Genomic DNA, 19,254 nt, shown 5'->3' with positions numbered 1-19,254 from the left:
CCTCCTCTTTTCCCTAACGATAATTTTTATGTTGTTAAACACCATCATATCATTGTAGGATACCTTAAATAATTAATTCACGGAAAGAAATCAGGGAAATTACCTCTTTTTTCCTCCTAAGCCGTCACCCTTTCCTCTCATGGATTAGGGTTCTTATTTCATGTTGCTGCTGATTTGTTTTTGGCTAAGGACTGAAGTTAATAGTCATCATAAGGCATACATATGTACCTATTTAGAAGGTTCCACGTGGAAGCCCCTAGGGGTGACACGTGGCTGCCTCCTAGGGTGACACCTCAACCCATATGGCCAATCACATGCTGCCATATCACAGTGGGGTCCACCCCAAGTGCTGCATCACCTACTTGAGCCTAAGTAGGTGCATCACCTTCTTTTCCAAGTAGGTGCATCACCTTCTTTTCCAAGTAGGTGCATCACCTACTTGCTTCGAGTAGGCGCATTGTTTCCTTATTTCTCTTTCGTGGGTTCGTAATCTTGTCTTACTTCAAGAGCCTATGCATTTCTTACTATTTAAGCTCGATGTATACTCAAGTAGTTTAGTATGCAACATGTCCTAAGTAATAGCTTTCACAAGTACGTAGAGTCCTACGACTCACATGACGACTTCTAGGAAACTTAAAAGCCTTCCCATACTTAAAAAGCTTACGAAGCATTCCAAGGTACCAAAGTACGGGGTGTAATATCTTTCCCCCCTTTAGAACATTCGTCCTCGAATGTAAACCAAAACCTTCCTCCGGACCTTATACCAATTATATGGAGAGGTCCTCTATCCCATTGCCATAACATTTACTTTCATCGAGCAATCAATATCAGAGTTCCAAAGGTTAGGATTACCTATAGATATAGGAAATAGGTATGGATACTTGTGTTTCATTTCCTCTTTCACTTTCCAGGGGGTCACCCATCCTAGCGCCTCTCACCCAAGTACGCTTAACTTCAGAGTTTTGACGGAATCTGGTGCATTAGTGCGGGTATGATCGCATCCATCCCTTATGGGGTCTTGTTTGACGCTTAAGCGTTCCCATTTATATACGATAGCATTAGTTGATTTTCTCTTATGCTTGTACTTCTCTTGTCCACTTCCCCCTTTTTAGGGTGTACCCATGTCACCCTCCATTTTTATCCATCTATTCACACGTGAATGATTCTACTTCAACATATTTAACGTGCTGCACTATATCTATATTTTCTGTTAAATCATCCCCACGTTAGGTTGCCTTTACAGAAAACCCTAGCACCACCATAGGGTTCTTTAATATTCACAATATATCGTATAAAATCTCATCTAATGGTTGATACTCGAGCAATATCCATAATGTAGTAGTGCATTCAAAGCCACATTTTATTCATCCCAATCAGTAATTAGCTCGTGCTCATAATTGGTTCAAATTCTCCACCCGGGAGTACTTATACTTTGATGATTCGTGTTTCAAGCTCCGTAATTATACTAACCTTATTCTAGTGGATACCACTTATTCTTCTAATAACCTCATAATGCAGCAATTGTCCTACAAATCAACATTCTCTCTCCTTGCAGGATCTCACTAATCATCAAGGTAGAGTCACATATACACAATACTTCTTTATGCTTCCTGAACTTTCATCTTTGTCAGGTGCTTAAGGCTCACTTCTATCTTGCTGATAACCATATTAACTTTGTTGTAGTAGGGGCCTTATCTTACTACCTTTTCATCATACTATACTTTCAATTCGTAACTATCTATTTCCCTTTTTGTTCGGTACTCATACTTAATTAATCACATCTATCTTGAATGCCTATATTAGAACTTCTCTATTATTCCTCCTTCTCATATCCATTTTTGTTTGGGCGCAAGGAATTCCATATTACTCTTTATTTCCTTGTACTATCTATCCTTTTCGTCATCACACAACCTTTCAAGACATACTACAACCCTGTATCTCATTCTCTTCTTATTTTTAGGAAAATTTGGGCAAAGTTTCCTCTATATTTCTTACTATCTCAACACTTGCACACAGAAAATACCAATAATGCCTCATAGGGAACACATATATATATCCGTATCATATCATATTACAGCTACCCAGGGCACACACATATATTTATATCATCTCATATCGCATCCACACAAGGCGCCCACAATTAACAGTATGGAAAGGGTCTTACCTCGTATGTCCACTGAAACTGCACCTGTTACACTTTTTTGTATACATTCCCTTTTATTTTTCAATTTTATATATTAATCGTATTATAACACCTTATCTAACATAGGTCCTTCGTGCCTTTGCTTACCTGCGTGCTCCGTAACATTCAATATTATCAGTTACTTTCTTCTATCGGCGTTGTCCTTCTGCTGAAATCATAAGTTAGTATGAGGAATTTCATTCCCTATGACTCGGCTCTATTGTACGATCGTAGATATGAAAGAAAGGTAACATCCTAAATGTCCTATAGCCTCTTGTCTATAGATGTGGTGCACAACACACCAATAAACAAGACCCTAATAGACACGGTCTGTAGACACTCCAAGGATGAACTACTCTAATACTACTTCTATCACGACCCAACCCCATGGGCCACGACTGGGGTCTTACCTGGACCCCCGTGTACCTATCTGTCGACTATAGTCAAATTGGACTATGTATAATATGATACTTCTCACAAAATCCTCAATAGGTTAAAACTTTTTCATGTTCATATAGCCTCCTAAATATAGGAACCAAACACATGAACCTAGTGGGTGATAAAATATTCATACACGTGTAGCCTCTTTCATTTGCATCATGTCATAAAAGGGAAAGCTAGACGACAAGGCTGCTATAACATAATAGCTTTTACAACACATCACATAGGCATAACCGAAATAAACTCCTAAACAACCCACACACATATGTATACAAACCTCTAAGAATAGGAACGACAACATATGGCGGGACAGGGCCCCCATCGTACCCCTGCATAAACAAATATATATATCGCAGGACCAGTACCCAAAATCTAGGCTCTGAAACAGTGAAGCACTTCGAACATAGCTGAGCGGAAATCCTAAGCTGGCGAATATTCGAAATGAACATATGTACCTGCGGGCATGAAATACAACCCCCTAAAGAAAGACGGGTCAGTACGATACATGTACTGAGTATATAAGCATACATAACTGAGATAACAACTGAAATAGGGATGTAGGAAACCAAATATAGCATTTAATAGGGTATTGTACCTGTATCTCATAAAATAAAGTCATGTATACCCTTATCAGGTACCGTATCTGGCCCGCTCAGGGACTCGGTGTTACAAACACATCATCTATCATGATAAGTATATGCATATTATTAGCACTGTGGGACATACAACCCGATTCATATATATAGCATGCACATGCCGAGGAACGACGGCTCGATCCATATGTCACATGCTAATGCCGAGGTACGACGGCCAGATCCATATATTACATGATGATGTCGAGGTACGATGTCTTGATCCATATAATGCATAATAATGCTGAGGTACGATAGCCTGATACGTATAATTCATTATAATACCGAGGTACGACGGCTCGATCTGTATAATGCATAATCTGTCGTGGAACGTACGACCCGATCCTTATATAGCAAAATGTGCCAAGGTACGTCCGGCCTGATCCATATATAGATCATAATGCATATACGTGCATGCAAAACTCTATAACATATTAAACATCCCTTAGATATCATCATAAAGCATGTTCAAGAGCCCCTAGGTATAGGAGCTTACATATCCCAACACTATTCAACCTATAGGAGGATCAAGGGTCCTAGTTCAACTACTTCAAGGCCCTTATCATTCAAAAGTGGGTACAAGTCATGAGTTACATCTAGAATCTATAAATAGGGCTATATCCACATCCATGTCATATAGAACGTTTAGTCTAGTCTTTCTAGAAGCAGGAAAATACAAGCTTTACATGCACCACTTCCTATCACATGGAAGACTTGAAAAGTAATGACTCAACTTGTTACAAGAGTTTTAATCAGTAGGAAGTGAACAAGAGTCTTAACTCACCCTCAAAGTTTTAAAAGTGGAATAACTTCAAACTTCATATACATAATACTTACATCAAAGGCATGCCAAAGGAGAGGAAGAATAACTTTACATACGCTACTTCTCAGCATATAGAAGACTTGAGTAATGGAAGCTTAACTACTTTAAGAATCTTAACATTCAATAGTGAACACGAATTATGAATCATGAATCATGTTCAGACCTCATGAATAGAGTTACCCCAAGCTTCAAACACCTATCACTTGTCACTTAGATCTAAGACATGACCAAAAGAAAGAACAGATAGGCTTTACATACTTATACCAAAACATGCCAAAAGAAGGAATAACTTTACATACTTATACCAAAACATACCAAAAGAAGGAATAACTTTACATACTTATACCAAAACATGCCAAAAGAAGGAATAGATTTACATACTTATACCAAAACATGCCAAAAGAAGGAATAGCTTTACATACCTTTTACGAATAAATGTTTACCGCCTTCACCTCGTCGTACTCTAAACCTATTTAACATAAAAGCAATATGAATTTCAACAACCTTAAACTTTTCAGCGTCTTAGGTTATACGTGAGTATTCATAGAACTCCTTTCCTCGCTCGCTTCCTCGACTAGTTCTTTAGTTAGCTAGAAAGTTAACGGAAATCGGGCAATACCTCCCTTATAACATGCCCTATCCGAATTTCCAATTATATCCCTAAGCAATACATCAAACCAACAACAATAACCTGCAGCATATATACAAGAAATTCACTTCAAAATTACATAATAAAAACTCTAAGCGACTCGCTCAAAGCTACGATATCAAAATAGGGTTTTTAGTTCATAAAACCTTTAACCATACGAAGTGTAGGGTCGTGTGGCTTCAACCATAATCTTCCCCACCTATTTTAGAACACTTTTAGGCCCTGCAGCACATCACCACGCACCTTCGTCCACACACCACAAGCACAACACCTTGCTTCGACTACAATTTAACTATAGCAACTCCAATTTGGTTTGTTTCAAACGACAAGCATATCTATGGAATTTACCTATTTCCATCCACTTACACAACGTCTAATACACTTAATAACTACACCATAAACTCCAAATTGGAAGGAAAACCCTTACCTTAACCTAAACTCGTCAAACTCACCAAAATTATCAAAATGTGAATTTTGGACAGCCTACTGTCTTGTATTGTCGCTTAGTTTCGAAGGGGTAATTGAGGGAAACAGGATTTATATCCTCAATGAAAGTTATATATATATGTATTAGGGTCGCATACAATTTTGAATTAACCCTACAGCAATTTTGTACAAAACGATGTGCCCAAAATACCAACAGCAGTCCTTGTAGAATTTCTAAAACGAAATCTAGGCAACAGCTCCCCCCTGATTCACCACCCATTTTCGAGCAGAGAAAAGCAAAACTGGGTGTTAGAGGATAAATGAAAGTTATATCCCTATGAAATAGCTTTCCAAAACATCTTGAATCACTTGAAACTAAGCCTTACATAAGGAGTTATACTCGTTTTACTAATAGCAGTATCATTCAAAAATGGGTCTGTTAACAAGAAAAAAATTATACTCTTTTCCCTAACGATAATTTTTATGTTGTTAAACACCGTCATTGTTACACCCTGCACTCTCGAGTTTGGAATGTCTTCTTAAGTTCCTTAGACACTATCATGTGAGCCGGATAAGATACGACACTATCAAACAACTCTAAGGAAAGAAGATTGTGATACCTCGTGAGAAGGAAGGTTGGAAATGGAGTCATAAGAATCCAAAAGGAATTGGAGGCCAAGTAATGAGTCGTAGGACTCGATTACCTACGTAAGCTACTAACTTGGAAGTCTTACATACTTAAGCCATTGGAGTACGTACCAAGCTTGCTAAGCGTGGATTACATAGGATCTTAAAGTGAGACGAGATTACGAACCCACGGGGAAGAAACCAAAAATGACGCAGGGCAGTCAATGAGAGGGTGACACGTGGCAGCACCTCAAGCAAGCAGGTGACCCACCTGCTTGGGGTCAAGTAGGTGGCCCACCTGGTAGGCCCCACTGCCACGTGGCATCCCCTCCTTTATCATGTAGATACGGTGGCCCAATAGAAACTGGACACATGTCACCTCTAAGGGATGACACATTTCACACCCTAGGACCACCTATATATATATGTATATATGACTAATACTTCATATTGTTCCCCAAATCTTCAGCCAAAGCAAATGAAAACATGCCACACGACCCCTCATTTCGTATAGTTAAAGGCGTTATAAAAAAAAGGCTAGACGCCCTATTATGATATCGTATTTTTGAATAAGTTGTTCGGAGTTTATGTTGTATATTGTTGGTGTGAATTGCTATAGGTTGTTGTTGTTCGTTGTCTATAGGTATTAGGGACCTAATTGGAAATTTGGATAGGGCACAGTATAGGGGAGGTGCTGCCCAATTTTCGTCGACGCCTTAGCGAATAACAGAAATAGTCGGGGAAACGACTAAGGAAATAGATTCCATTAATACTAAGGTGTAACTTAGGGTGCTGGAAAGTTAAAAGGGGTTGATATTCATATTACTTTCATGTTGAATAGGTTCAAAGGACGGCGAGGCAAACAGGATAAGGAATAATTCAGACAAGGTATGTGAAGCTTTCTTTTGGCATGTTTTTAGCATATGTATGTAAAGCCTATCTTGTTTCTTCTTTTGGCATGTATTCAAGTTAAGTAATGAATGGTATGAGATTGAGGGTAAATCTACTCATAAATGCCATACATTAGGAAGTGATAAGTATGTAAGGCTATCCATCCCTTCTCTTAGCATATCCTTAATAGAAGTGCAATATGTATATCTGCGTATGCAAGTGGGGATAATCCCATTCATAAGGCCCAGAGCATACCTCCTGATTCTTATCCACTGTTGAATACTAGGACGCCTACGATAGGTGAATTATTGTCTCTCAAACTCCTTTGGAATAGGAAGGGATAAACAGGTGAGGCCTACTCTTTCTTTCTTTTGACATGTCTGAAAGAAACCGATACATGATATAAGATCTAGAGTAAGTCCATTCTTAAGCTCCGAATATGCTCTATGTGGCATATTCACTCCTTGGCAGCAAAACTCTCATCGTAGTTGATCTACCTTCCCTGAACCGTCTATATATTGATTAATAGTGGGACTTAGAGCTCCTATTCCTAAGGACTATGTGATGACAGATGTTTATGATTTCCTTAAGCCAATTGGCATTGCCCTAAAATATGTCTATAATTCGTGAGACTTCACTTAATATTGCCCTAGTGGCACATAAAGGGCATCTGAGATGATTATTATCCTGATCCACGAACGATAGTTCAGTATGATTACCCTAGTGAGTCCCATATAATGATCTACCTATATATGATGATATGATGATAACACCGAGTCCCCTAATGGGCTAGGTACGATATGTGATGATATGATTATAACACCGAGTCTCCTAAAAGGCCGCATACGGTATATGATGATATGATGATAACACTAAATCCCCTAAAGGGCCAGGTACGGTATATGATAATATGATAATAACATCGAGTCCCCTAATGGGCCGGGTACGATATATGATGATATGATGATAACACCGAGTCCCCTAATAGGCCGGGTATGGTATATGATGATATGATGATAACACCGAGTCCCTTAATGGGTCGGGTACGGTATGTGATGATATGATTATAACACCGAGACCCATACTGGGCTGGGTACAATATGATATGTAATGATAGATAGGCATGCATGTGAAAACATAATAATGTAATTGTAATATATTACATGACGCCGTATGCTATGACATGGTAACATCGAGTCCCCTAGCAGGTCGGATACAGTACATGAAGATGTTGTACATGCCCTTATGTTATAAGATGCAGGTATAGTGCCTTATTAACTATTATACTTGTTCCCTGTATCCCTATTTCAGTTATTCTCTCAATTATGATGCGTTATGCTTTATATACTCAGTACATATATCGTACTGACCCCCCTTTTCTCGAGGGGCTGCATTTCATGCTCGCAGGTACAAATATCCATTCAAAAGATCCGTCAGCTTAGGAGTTCCTCTCAGCTATGTCGGAAGTGCTTCACTGTTCTAGAGCCTAATTTTTTATACTGGTTACTTAATGTATATATTTGTACATTCAGGGGTACGGCGGGGGCCCTGTCCCACCATATGTTGCTGTTACTATTCCTAGAGGTCTGTAGACATATGGATGTAGGATGTTTGTTAGTTCGTTTCGATTGTTCCTATACAACATTTTATGAATATAGTTATGTTACAGAAGCCTTGTCGGCTTGCATGCCCTTATGTGCTATGAAACGAGTGAAAGAGGCCACACGTGCACGAAAAAGTTTTAACTCATTGGGGTTTTTACGAGTAGTATCACCTTGTTCATAGTTCAGTATGACTATAACTGATGGGTAGGTATACATGGATCCAGGTCGGATCCTAGTCGCGACCTACGGGGTTGGTTCGTGACAGTCATATCACCGTAGGATACCTTAAATAATTAATTCACGGAAAGAAATCAGGGAACTTACCTGTTTTTTCCTCCTAAGCCATCACCCTTTCCTCTCTTGGATTAGGGTTCTTATTTCATGTTGCTGCTGATTTATTTTTGGCTAAGGACTGAAGTTAATAGTCATCATAAGGCATATATATGTACCTCTTTAGAAGGTGCCACGTGGTAGCCCCTAGGGGTGACACATGGCTGCCTCCTAGGGTACCACCTCAACCCATATGGCCAATGACATGCTTCCATGTGGCAGTGGGGGTCCACCCCAAGCTGCTTCATCACCTATTGAGCCTAAGTAGGTGCATCACCTACTTTTCCAAGTAGGTGCATCACCTACTTACTTCGAGTAGGCGCATCGTTTCCTTATTTCTCTTTTGTAGGTTCGTAATCTCGTCTTACTTCAAGAGCCTATGCATTCCTTGCTATTTAAGCTCAACGTGTACTCAAGTAGCTTAGTATGCAACATGTCCCAAGTAATAGCTTTCACAAATACGTAGATTCCTACGACTCACATGATGACTTCTAAGAAACTTAAAAGCCTTCCCAGACTGAAAAAGCTTACGAAGCGTTCCAAGGTACCAAAGTACGGGGTGTAACACTACGGGCATGAAACGCAGCCCTCTGGAGAACGGGGGTCAGTATGAAATATGTACTGAGTATATAAGTATAACATAACTGAGATAAAAACTGAAACAAGGATGCAGGAAACCAAGTATAATATTTAATAGGGTACTGTACCTGCACCTCACAAAATAAAGTCATGTATACCATTATCATGTACTGTATCGGCCTACTCGGGGACTCGGTGTTACAAATACATCATCTATCATAATATGTATATATATGCCATTAGCATTGTGGAACGTATAGCCCAATCCATGTATATAGCAAGCACATGTCGAGGAATGATAGCCAAATCCACATATCATGTAATAATGCTGAGGAACGATGGCCCGATCTATATATCGTATGATAATGCCGAGGTACGATGGCCCGATCTATATATCATATGATAATGCCGAGGTACGACGGACTGATCCATATATCGTATGATAATGCCGAGGTACGATGGCCCGGTCCGTATTCATATATATATCATTTAATAGTGCCGAGAAACGATGGCCCATTCCACATATCACATAACAATGCATATACGTGCACGTAAAACTCTATAACATATCAAACATCCCTCAGGTATCACTATAAAATATGTTCAAGAGCCCCTAGGTATAGGAGATTACACATTCCATCACTATTCAGCCTATAAAAGGCTCGAGTGTCGTAGTTCAACTACTTTAAGACCCTTATCATTCAAAAGTAAGTACAGGTCATAAGTCACATCCAGAACCTATAAATGGAACTGTCTCTAACTCATATTATACATCGTTTCACTAGCCATTTCAAGAAAAGAGAGTGATAGGCTTCACGTGTATTACTTTGTATCACGTAGAAGGCTTACAAGACCATAACTTAACCATCACGGGAGTTCTAACATCAAGAAGTGAATAGGATTAACAAGTCATGCTCGAGGTTCTAAGAATGGAACTATCACCACATTTCATATACAAACCACTTATGGCTAAGACATGCCAAGAGAAAAGAAGGATAGCTTCACATACTCATCATTTCCTAATGTATGGAAGGCTTGAGAAGCCCTAGTTCAATTACTATAAAAGTGTTTTCATCAAGAAGTAAGTAAGGACCGTGGATTACGCCTAACATTTATGAGTAGATTTACCCTCAAGATCATATTATTCAATACTTAACTTGAAGACATGCCTAAAAAAGAGAAAGATAGCTTTACATACCTTTATAGAGTAATCGTAACCACTCTTGCCTCGTCGCCTTCTGAACCTATTTAACACAAAGGTAGTACTAACATTAATAATCTTTAACTTTCCAGCTTCTAAATCCACAAATAAGCATCCATATGAATCAATTACTTATTCTCCTTTCTTGACTAGTCTCGACTAGTCTATTAGTTAGTTAAGAAGTTAACGGAATTCGGGCAGCATTTCATCTATAACTTGCCCTATTCGAACTTCCAATTAAATTTTCAATTAGTAAAGCCAACCAAAAAAAACAACCATCAGCCAATACAAAATTATACCATCTCAAAATCACACCAAACAAGTCCCAAACAGCCCGCTCAAAACTACCACTCCAAAATATGATTTTCAATCTTTATTTCGTAAAATCTTAACCACACGAAATGGGGTATCATATGGCTTCAACCAGAAGCACTTATACCCATATTTATACATGTTTCCATACCCACAACACTACAAAACAATTCCCAATATGACACTACAATAATAACAACACTAGTTACATTTTAAGCTACTAGAATACGTCAAAACAGTCCCTACACGACCTGCAACTTCCTTCAGCCGTAACATCCATATTTTCAAGTATACAATTCATGTTTACACACCCATAAAATTCTTAAACCATTACCAAAACATGGGAGAAGAGAATCAAGCCATACCGTAACAAACGGCTTCCAAAACTTGCTGAAAATTGGCTTCGGAAGTTCCTTAACGTACTAAAACTTTAGCGGACTATTTGTATCCTTTTGGTTCTGCTCCAAACCATAAATTTATATTACTAACACCTTACTTTCATTGTTCTATACCCTATATAATTAATTCATGGAATGAAAGTTGGAGGCTTACCTCAAATTGGCCTAATCCGTTGCTGCCCTCTCTTGTTCCTCAACATTTTTCTCTTCTTTTTCCAAGGATAAACATGATGAAAATGAATTATATTTCAGCATAATGTACATATATACACCTTCTTAGAAGGTGACACGTGGCATCCCCCTAGGGCGCCACTTCACTCTATGCCTCCAATCCTTGGCTGCCGCATGGTAGTGTGGGGTCCACCCAAGTAGGTGAGTCATTTACTTGGTCCAAGTAGGTGCATCACCTACTTAGTCTAAGTAGGTACATCACCTACTTGCTTCCAAGTAGGTGCTACGCCTCCTTTCGCCTCTTCTGTGGGTTCATAATATTATATCACTTTAAGAGCCTATGTAATCCTTGCTACGTAAGCTTAACATGTACTCTAGTAGCTTAAGTACGTAAGACATCCTAGTTGATAGCTTATGCAAGTAAGTCAAGTCCCACGACTTGTTGTTTTAGCCCCCAACTTGTTTCAAATCCTTATAACCCTATCTCCAACCTTCCTACTTATGGCGCATCACATTCTCCCTTTCTTAGAGTTATTTGATAACATTATAGATAGTCTTGGTCACATGGAAACCTTTAAGAAGTGTAAGAAAGCTTTTCGAAGTACAAAAGTATAGGGCATAACACCAATCGCGGTCTACGGGGTTGAGTCGTGATACATTGCTACCTGAAGGATACTACTCGAGTACCAGTGTTTAGACTAGATTTGGTACTGTATATCTAGAATTTTTAAGTACCTCTCGATTATGTTAAGGTTTTGTACATGGGTAATCTGAAGAATAGATGGTATAGAGAAAGATATGAATGTGGTGCAGTATACCAAATATGTGGGAAAAGACTCATTTGCATCTAAAAGTTCAAAATAAATAGATAATGTCATGGATACACCCTAAAGGGGGAAGTCAATATGAGAAATACAAGTATGATATGAAATCAACTGACATTACAACATTTTGAATATGAATACTTAAACTTCAAGTGAGACCCCATATTGGCCCGAAATCTAAAAGCCAGCAATAAATGGATAGAAGTCAATATGATATCTGAGACAGTGCTGAGAATTATTGGTAACGACCTTGAACAAGTATGACATCGTAGAATGGGTGCATACAAAGGGGATGAATACAACAAGAGAATTACCATGAGAACTTAAAGACACCGTAAGGAATAGACAGGCTATATTTGACTGAAGGTAAGATGTTGGTAACAAAGTTACTGACTACTGGTATTATGATGTACAAGCAGTGAAAGAGAAAGGATAAGAGAGATCTCTTGTACTGGAATATGAGAAAACTTAAGGGTAAGTAGAAGAAATGAAACGAGTGTGACAAAAGAGATTGTAAGTGCATGTTAATACACTGACCCACGTAAAGTAGAGTAAGCCAAGAAAAGGACAGACTATGATTGGAATTGGATGCAGTTTGTACGAATTATACCAAAATGATTATGCAACCTACGAATAGCAGTATGCCAATAATAAGACTAAATGATTACTCGATAAAAAAAGTCGATAATAACAATGTGATTGCTATATTTGAATACATTAAGGGAAAGTATAAGATGGTTTAAGGCCAACCTTCAAGGTATAATCAGTACTATGGATAAAAGCTATAGTAAAGCCCTAACACCAACTGAAGGTAGTAGGAAATGATACGGGTTTACATACAAACTAGTATGGCGATGCTAAGGCATCTCCTGGTCTGCTTTAAGCTCCTACACATGTTCATGTAAAGGTGGAATGTGATGCCTGGTAAGAGAACTAGAAAGAAAATATGAGTAAAAGTGCAGTACGACACGCCTAAAGCATTACAAGTTGGATTAAAAGAAATTGTATGACAGCCTAAATAAAATTGAGCATCAGAAGCCTGATAACCTATTACGGGAGATGAAAATCCTGACTGGGATATAGAAAGCAATTAATATGGATTGTAATATAGTATTACCTCGTGTTCTATGAAAGTATGAGTTCATATAGATTATTGTGGATAGGCTGACAACATCGGCCCATTTCCTTCAGCTAAGACTACATAGTCAACTGAGGACTATACGAGACTATGTATTAGAGGAATAGTAGGATTTCATGAGTCCCCACATCTATTATCTCAGACAGGAAAGTTTAAATTACGGCTAACTTTGGGAGATCATTCCAAAAAGGATTGGGAACATAGGTGAATCTTGGTACGGTATTTCGCCCTTTGATTAATGGACAAGCCCAGATGTGATCCAACAAGTTATTGATAAAGTGAAGCTTATTCAAGAAAAACTATTAACAGCCTAGAGTCGACAACAGTCATATACAGATAACCAACTTCAACACGTAGAGTTCGAAGTTAGAAATTGGGAGTTCTTGAAACCTCACAATGAGAGGAGCAATGAGATGAGGCAAGAAAGTAAAACTTACCCCAAGATACATTTTCCATTATCATATTATTTGCAAGGTAGGCAAGATTACCTATGAGGTGGACCTACCATCTGATCTGGAAGCAAAACATCCATTTGTTCATGCGTCAATGCTCTACAAATTTATAAGTGACCCTTACAGAATCTTCCCTGTAGATGAGGTCCACGTAACAAAGAAGTTATCCTACAAAGAGCAACCTATTGCCATCTTGGATTGGCAAATTAGAAGGTTGCAAACTAAGGACGTGGCTTCTGTTAAGGTCTTGTGACAAAATAAGAATAGAGAAGAGAGGACCTAGGAAGTCGAAGAAGAAATGGAAAAGGAATATCCGTACTTGTTCCCTATGCCTACGGGTAATCTACCCTCATAAACTGATTATATGGGTTAATAAGAGGCCTATGGAAGACAACTAGTACAAACAAAACCTGAAGTCCTCGTAAGACCTTATGAGACTAGTTAACATTCGAGGACGAATGTTCTAAAGGGGGGAAGGATGTTATACCCCATGCTTTTGCACCTTGGGACATTGTTTTATATCTCTTGAAAGGTTCCACGTGATCTAGATTATCTATACTGTTATCAAATAACTCTAAGGAAGAGAGGATGTGATGCCCCATAAAAAGTGAAGGTTGGGAATAGAGTTATAGGGATTTGAAAGAAGTTGGAGGCCAAATAACAAGTCACGGAACTCGACTTACTTGCATGAGCTACCAACTCAGAGGTCTTATATATTTAATCTGCTTGAGTACATATTGAGCTTACATAGCGAGGATTACATAGGTTCTTAAAGTAAGACGAGATTACAAACCCACGAAAAAGATGGAAGGAGGTGTAGCACCTACTCAGAAACAAGTAGGTGATGCACCTACTTGGACTAAATAGGTGATGCACCTACTTAGGGTGGACCCCACCTGCCATGTGGAAACATATGGGTGGCTGCATGGCATGAGGTGGCACCCTAGGGGGGCTGCCACATGTCACCCCTAGGGGGCTTCCATGTTTCACCTCCTAAGGAGGTGTATATGTGTATGTTATGCTGAATTAAATCTTATTTTCAGCAATATTTCTTAGCCAAATTGAGAGCAACAACGTGAGAGAAAGTAAAGAGTAGCTATGGGTTGCTCCAATTGAAGGTAAGGCTCCAACTTTTGCTCCGTGAATTAATTATTTAAGGTATTCTGCGGCTACATGATGGTGTTTAATAGCATAAAATTACTATTTGGGGCAGCGAAGAAGTGACGCGAACAACCCGTCAATTTTCAGCATGTTAAGAGAACTTTTGAGGCAAGTTTTACTGGGTTTTAGCAAGGTATGAGTTGGTTATCTTCTTGTTACACCCCATACTTTTAAACTCGGAATATCTCCTAAGTTCCTTAGATATTACCATGTGAGCCGGATATGCTACGACACTATCAAATGACTCTAAGGAAGGGGGAATGTGATACCCCATAGTAGAGAAGGTTGGAAATGGAGTCATAAGAATCCGGAAGGAATTAGAGGCCAAGTAATGATTCGTAGGACTCGATTTACCTACGTAAGCTACTAATATGGAAGTCTTACATACTTAAGCCATTGGAGTACGTACCAAGCTTGCGTAGAATGGATTACATAGGCTCTTAAAATAAGACGAGATTACGAACCCACGAGGGAGAAAAAAAGTGACACGTGGCAGCCAATGGAGGAGTGACATATGGCAGAACCTCAAGCAAGAAGGTGACCCACCTGATTGGGGTCAAGTAGGTGACCCACCTGCTTGGGGGAGGTGGGCCCCACTGCCATGTGGCAGCCCCTAAGTGGAGGCATGTATACGGTGGCCCAATAGGGGCTGGACACGTGTTACCCTTAGGGGCTGATGTGACACGTGTCACCTCCTAAGGACACCTACATATATGTATATTGTTACTAAGAGGCTACTCTTTATCTCAAACTTCAGCCAAAAACCAAGAACAAAAACACTAAAGCTTAGAGAGAAAAGAGTGACAACCTTGGAGGAAAAATGAGGTAAGTCCCAATTTCATTCCGTAAATTAATTATATAGCATATACCTCGATAATATGGAGGTATTAGTAGTATAAAATCATGGCTTGGTGCAGAAAAAATTGGCAAGCAAGCAGCCACGGCGTTCAAGTCGCGCTAGAAAAGTTCCGAGGCACAATTTTGGCTAGTTTTGGTCAATTTCGGGTAAGGTAAGGCTTCTCCTTTAACTTTAGACTTTATGGTGTTGTTATAGAGTATATTATACACCTTTTAGGCTGCTGTAAGTGTAATAAAGTCGTGGAAATATTCGACGTTCGAAATAAACTAAATTGGAGTGGCTATAGTCTAATTGTCGTCAAAGTAAGGCGTTGTTCTTGTGAGTTGCTGTTGCAGGGGTGTGATGTGTCATTGAAGGGTCTAAATATGTTCTAAAAGATGTGGTAGAGCTTCTGGTTGCATCCACACGACTCCCCACTTCGTACGGTTAAAGGTTTTGCCAAATGGAAACTAGAAACCTTATTTTGATATAGTATTTTTGAATAAGTCGTTCGGAGTTTATGTTGTATACTGTTGGTGTAAATTGCTGCAGGTTGTTATTTTTGGTTGGCTGTAGGTCTTAGGGACCTAATTGTAAATTTGGATAGGGCACATTATAGGGGATGTGCTGCCCAATTTTCGGCGATGCCTTAGCAAATAACAGAACTAGTCGGAGAAACGACTAAGGACATAGATTCCATTAATACTAAGGTGTAACCTAGGGTGCTGGAAAGTTAAGAGGGGTTGATATTCATATTAATTTCATGTTGAATAGGTTCAAAGGACGATGAGGCAAACAGGATAAGGACTAATTCTGACAAGGTATGTAAAGATTTCTCTTGGCATGTTTTGGTATAAGTTCGTACAACTATCTTTCTTTCCTTTTGGCAATGTTTAGCCTTAAGTGAATTGTATATGAAGTGCAGGGATAATTCCATTCCCAGAATTCAAAGTACGCCTTATAACCCCTATCCACTGTTCAGTATTAGAGTTCCTGTAAAGATTAAGTATTGCCTAGTAGGGCTTCTATGTGTTAGAATGTAGTGTGTGAGAAGCTATCTCTCCTTTCCATTGAGATGTATTTGATACAAAAATGAGATTATGACGCCATAGTGGTTCACCAATCCTAATGATGGGCCGGGTACGAAATATGTATATGCAGATCACCTGAGGGAAAGTACACACTATATAGAGCTTATTCTCTTTCTTCTTTTGGGCATGTCTTTGTCTTAGTTGTAAGTTGAATATGATATGAGCTCCAGAGTAACTCCATTCTAAAACACCTCTTGATTACTTCTGAATATTGAACTCCTATAGTAGTTGAACTATTTCCCTAGAAACTCCCATATGTTAAAGAGGTACCAAATGTACAGGCTCCAAGTCGTAAAGGCTATATGAGACTAAGTGTTTTGACTCCCTAAATGATTTGGACCTATGTTAATGTATGTCTAGGGTCCCCGATATTACTTTTGAGGCAGCCCATAATGGCACTTAGAGGATACTCGAGATTACTACACCGTTGCTCGGGTCCTCAGACAAAAGCTTAACTTTCTTATTTCGTCGAGTCTCCGATATGATTTAAATTGCATATAGTCAGTCACTACTCTACTCGTGTATACGGTAACACTACTTTCACTGAGTCCCAGGCCGGTTCCATTCGTGCACAACTCACTACATTGTCCACCGAGTCCTTCACTAGAGGGTCGGGTACGTATGTATATATATATATGATGATGATGTGTTGTAATAAGGTAGTGATAGCGCTGGGCCTATGATGGTCCTACAGATATGATTCACTATACCCCTGAAAAGGCCGGCTATATTGTATAATTTGAGCATGCACGCTTTCATGATTCACAAAGTACAGGTACAGGTTTCCAATTTTGATATTTTATCCCCTACTTCTCTACTTTAGATACGCTTCCAGTTGTATTATGTTATGTTTTACATACTCAGTACATATGTCGTACTAACCCCCTTTCTTCGGGGAAGTGTGTTTCATGCCCCCAGGTACAGGTACAGTTTTGGGAGTCCGACATCTTAGGATTCTATTCAAGCTCAGTTGGAAGAGACTCCATAGTATCGGAGCCTAGTTTTGATACGAACCATGGATGTTTAAAAGTGTTTTGTCTATTCTGGGGTACGGCAGGGGCCCTGTCCTACCATATATTGTCGTTAATGTTTTTAGAGGTCTGCAGACATGTATATGTGGGTTGTGTATGCCAGTTTGCTTCAGGTAGGTCTACTTGATATATGATACATGTGATTATGTTATGGCAGCATTATCGGCTTGTGTGCCCTATCATGTTATGATACAAACAAAAAGGGCTACAAGTTTATGAAAATGTTATCGCCCAGTGGGGCTCTATTACATGATATTATCTTATTTATGATTCAATGTGACCACAACTAATAGATATGTGTACGGGGGTCCAGGTCGGACCCCAGTCGCGGCCTATGGGGTTGGGTCGTGACACTTCTTCCATGTTTTGGTAAATTTTTAAGCATGTTATTGGTGTGTAAACATGAGTTGGAGATGTGAAAATGTGGACGTTACGGCTGAAGGAAGTTGCAGGTCGTGTAGGAACTGTTTTGACATATTCTAGTGGCTTAAAATGTAACTAGTGTCGCTGTTATTATAGTGTCAGATTTGTTATTGTTTTGTGGTGTTTCGAGGCTGGAAACATGTCTAAATATGGGTATAAGTGCGTCTATTTGCATCCACATGACACTCTATTTCGTGTGGTTAAGATTTTATGAAATAAAGATTGAAATTCATATTTTGGAGTTATAGTTGTGAGCGGGCTGTTTGGGAATTGTTTGGTGTGATGTTGAGGTGGTATAATTATGTATTGGATGCTGGTTATTGTTTTTGGTTGGTTGTACTAATTGACAATGTAATGGGAAGTTCGGATAGAGCAAGTTATAGAGGAGATGCTGCCCGAATTCTGTTAACTTAGAACTAACTAATAGACTACTTGAGACTAGTCAAGAAAGTTGAATAAGAAATTGATTCCTATGGGTTCTTAGTTATGGATTTAGAATCTGGAAAGTTAAAGGTTATTAATATTAGTATTACCTTTGTTAAATAGGTCCAGAGGACGACGAGACAAGCCGGGTTAAAAGCAATCGATAAAAGGTATGTGAAACTACCCTTTCTTCTCTTTTGGCATATCTTAGATGTAAGTATTATGTATATGAAATTGGGAGTCATTCCATTCTTAAGACTCTGAGTATGAGTTAAGACTCTTGTTCACTTCCAACTGATTAGAACTTCTGTAATAAGTTGAGTCATTACCTTTCAAGTCTTCCATGTGATGAAAAGTAGTATATGTAAAGCTTGTCTTTTCCTACTTCTAGAAAGACTAGACTATAAGTAATATAGGACATGGATTTGGAGGTGACTCCATTTATAAGTTTTGGGTGTAACTCATGACTTGTAGTCACTTCTGAATATTAAAAGTCTAAAAGTAGTTAAACTACTATTCTCGAGCTTTCTATACAGTGAATAGTAAGTGGAGATGCCATCTCCTCTTCCTAAAGGCTCTACAGTGATAAATGTTTTTGATTGCATAT

This window comes from Solanum dulcamara, chromosome 3 (assembly GCF_947179165.1).
Source record: "Solanum dulcamara chromosome 3, daSolDulc1.2, whole genome shotgun sequence".
Taxonomy (NCBI): domain Eukaryota; kingdom Viridiplantae; phylum Streptophyta; class Magnoliopsida; order Solanales; family Solanaceae; genus Solanum; species Solanum dulcamara.
This window is presented reverse-complemented; position numbering follows the sequence as displayed.